General features: G+C 38.4%; 1 protein-coding gene and 1 pseudogene across 1 annotated transcript in view; one reads left to right on the top strand and one right to left on the bottom strand.

Moving 5' to 3' along the window:
* The window catches only part of FAM186A (family with sequence similarity 186, member A), an 80,917-nt gene that overhangs the window by 29,054 nt on the left and 47,923 nt on the right, over positions 1 to 3,940 (top strand). The gene's annotated exons all lie outside the window — the stretch shown is intronic.
* On the bottom strand, positions 2,908 to 3,345 carry LOC105527949 (annotated as a pseudogene).

A 3,940-nucleotide genomic window follows, 5' to 3' on the forward strand; every position in this document is an offset into this window, starting at 1 on the left:
TTGGTAGATCTTCCTCCATCCCTTTATTTTGAGCCTATGTGTGTCTCTGCATGTGAGATGGGTCTCCTGAATACAGCAAACTAATGAGTCTTCAACTAACGAGCAAAATAACCAGCTGATATCACCATGACAGGATCAAGTTCATACATAACAATATTAACCTTAAATGTAAATGGACTAAATGGTCCAATTAAAAGACACAGACTGGCAAATTAGAGTTAAATTTTTTATATGATATAAGGTAAGGATCCAACTTCATTCTTTCATATGTAGATATTCAGTTTTCCCACCAACATTTGTGTGTGTGTGTTTTTTTTTTTTAGAAGACTGTCCTTTCCTCATTGGGTGACCTTAGCAACCTTCTGGAAAATAATTTGACCTTATGCTATGAATACACTATACTATACACATACTGTTAACTTGGTGTTTATTTATGCACTCTCTATTCTATTCTATCAGGTTACAAGTCTGTCTTTATGCCTGTACCACATTATTTTGATTAATGTAGCTTTGGAATAAGTTTGAAATCAGAAAATGTGGGATCTCCAACTTCATTTTTCTTTTTCAACATTGTTTCAGCCATTCAGGGTCCCTTGAGATTCCATGTAAATTTTAGGATGAATTTTTGTATTGCTGCAAAAACAAAACAAAACAAAACAAAAGCCATTGGGATTTTGATAGGGGTTGTATTAATCTGTAGATTGGTTTGGGTAGTATTGACATCTTAACAGCATTAAATATTCCAATCCATAAACATGGGATATCTTTCAATTTACTTGTGTTTAATTTCTCTCAGTAACATTTTGTAGTGAAAACAACAAGTATACAAGTCTTTTACCTCCTTGGATAAGTTTATTTCTAAATTTATTATTATTATTATTTTAAATTTTTATTTATTTATTTATTTTTGAGATGGAGTCTTGCTCTGCTGCCCTGGCTGGAGTGCGATGGTGCGATCGTAGCTCACTGCAAGCTCCGCCTCCTGGGTGCAAGCATTTCTGCCTCAGCCTCCTGAGTAGCTGGGATTACAGGTGCCTGCCACCGTGCTGGCTAATTTTTGTATTTTTAGTAAAGACGGGGTTTCACCATGTTGGCCAGGCTGGTCCTGAACTTCTGACCTCAAGTGATCCACCTGTCTTGGCCTCTCAGTATTATTATTTTTGAGACAGAGTCTCTCTCTGTTACCCAGGCTGGAGTGCAGTGGCACAACCTCAGCTCACTGCAACCTCTGCCTCCCAGGTTCAAGTGATTCTCCCACCTCAGCCTCCCAAGTAGCTGGGACTACAAGCACCCACCATCATACCTGAATAATTTTTGTATTTTTGTAGAGACAGGGTTTCACCATGTTGGCCAGACTGGTCTTGAACTCCCAACCTCAGGTGATCCACCTGTCTCGGCCTTTCAAAGTGCTGGGATTACAGGTGTCAGCTGCAATTTCTAAATACATTATTATTTTTGATGCTATTATAAATGGCATTGTTTTCTTAATTTCTTTTTCATATTGCTCAGTGTTAGTGTAGTTAGCAATGTGACTGATCTGTATGTATTTTTTACCCTGCAACTTTGCTGAATTTATTGTTCTAGTAGTGTGTTTGTGTTTGTGTGTGTGTGTGCACGTGCGTGTGCACATGAGCACGGGGGGTAAGCCTTAGGGCTTTCTACGTATATAGAGCTTTCTACATATGTAGGGTTTCTACAATTTAAGATCATGTTATCTGTGAACAGAGATAATTTTACTTTTTCCTTTCTAAATTGTGTGCCTTTTATTTCTTTTTCTTGCCTAATTGTGGTGTCTAGGACTTCCAGTACTAGGTTAGATAGATGGTGAAAGTGGGCCTCCTTGCCTTGTTCCTAATCTTGGAGAAAAACTTGCAGTCTTTCACTATTGAGTATATTATAATCTGTAGGCTTTTCGTATATGGCCTTTATTATGTTGAAGAAGTTTTCTTCTATTTCTAGTTTCTTTAGTGTGTGTTTTTTGTTCTGGTTAAGACAGGGGCTCACTCTGTCACCAAGGCTGGAGTGCAGTGGCACAATCATGGCTCACTGCAGCCTTGACTTCCCAGGTTCAGGCAATCCTCACACCTCAGCCTCCTGACTAGCTGTAACTATAAGCACACGCCACCATACCTGGCTGATATTTTTTATTTTTTGTGGAGCGAGGGTTTCACCATGTTGCTCAGGCTGGTCTCGAACTCCTGGACTAAAGCGAAACTTCTGTGTTGGCCTCTCAAAGTGCTGGAGTTACAGGCATGAGCTACTGTGCCCAGCCTCTTTTGTATTTTTTTCTTTTTTTATCATGAAAGGGTGTTAAATTTTGTCAAATGCTTTTTCTAAATCAATTGTGATGATCATATGTGTTTTTTTTTTCTGTCATTCTGTTAATTTGGCACATTGCATTGATTGATTTACGTATATTTAACCATCCTTGCATTCTAGAAATAAATATCACTTGATCATGGTGTAGAATCCTTTTCATGTGCTGTTGAATTCTGTTTGCTAGTATTTTGGTAAGGTTTTCTGTATCAATATTCATCGGGCATGTTTGTATTTAGTTTTCTTATTTTGTAGTGCCTTTGTCTGTCTTCAGTATACATTGATCTCAAAGGATGAGTTGGCAAGTATTTTTTCCTCTTCATTCTTCTGGGAGAATTTATGAGGAGTTGGTAGTATTTTTTCCTTGATCACTGTGCTATGTGTTAGCTTGTAATGTTATTCTTCATCATTTGGCTTAGCAAACTTTGCCTTGGCTCTCCTGTGTTCCTGACTTAAATTATTATTGGCTGTAACAGCAGATACACCTAACATCAGAATACTCATTTTGCATGATGATTTGGTTGGCAAAATCCAAATCTTACTCTTTTTTTTGGTTTTAAATTTTAATCAAAGCTCGTATATAAGATTACTTTATTCCTGCATCTTCTCAATTGTTTCTTCCTTGTATTTGCTCTTTTCCTTTCCTAGTTGGTGAGATTTAGCTTTTTGTTCAAGGACCATTTTGCTGTCTTTGTCCAGTTTTAACCTAGTGAGAACTACCTTGCTTTGGCAAGTGCCCACATGGACGGTTGTGCCATTAGCCTTTTCCCGCTGCACGCGTTCAGTGCAGATAACATATTTCTTCCTGTAAACCTGGACTACTTTGCCCATTTGCTGACCTTTATAGTGTCCTCATACAACCTGAACTTCATCATCCTTTCGGATGGGCATGGATTGCACATTGTACTTCTGTCTCAGCTCTTTGGAAAGAGAGGAAGACATAATCTTCCTGCGAATGTGGGAAGGTGCATTGAAATGCCTTTTGTGATTCTTGCTTCGGTCGGAAGTCACAAAGGGATTGAACTTCATTTCGGCCACCCTGGCTTCGATGATGGCCACAAAAGGGAAGAGAACTACACACTCATCTTACTCTTATTATAAGGAGTATAGAGAGAGTTCAGTTTGTCTGAAGCCAAAATGAAAGAATAATAAAGTTGGAAGGGCTGAACCAGTGTCTTAACTGTCAGATTTACTATGCCTTTAAAAAATATTTTTAACATTTTTTTATTGCTGTAAAATGATATTCATAAACCACCTATACTTTAAAAATTAATATGTGTGAGAATAAGTAAAAGGAAAACAATTTATAATAACATGCATTTCAGTGTGTAAATCCTAGGTCAAACTTCACTAGAAGTAGACAGAGGCTTGCATCTATATGTAAAATTAAAATAAATATGAAAGATACAAATGGAGGCTGATACAAATTCAGCTTTATTGTACTGGCACTAAATATTCTTATCGGCCGGGCGCGGTGGCTCAAGCCTGTAATCCCAGCACTTTGGGAGGCCAAGACGGGCGGATCACGAGGTCAGAAGATCGAGACCATCCTGGCTAACACGGTGAAACCCCGTCTCTACTGAAAAATACAAAAAACTAGCCGGGCGAGGTGGCGGGCGCCTGT

Source organism: Mandrillus leucophaeus, unplaced genomic scaffold, assembly GCF_000951045.1.
Source record: "Mandrillus leucophaeus isolate KB7577 unplaced genomic scaffold, Mleu.le_1.0 Scaffold118, whole genome shotgun sequence".
Lineage (NCBI taxonomy): Eukaryota > Metazoa > Chordata > Mammalia > Primates > Cercopithecidae > Mandrillus > Mandrillus leucophaeus.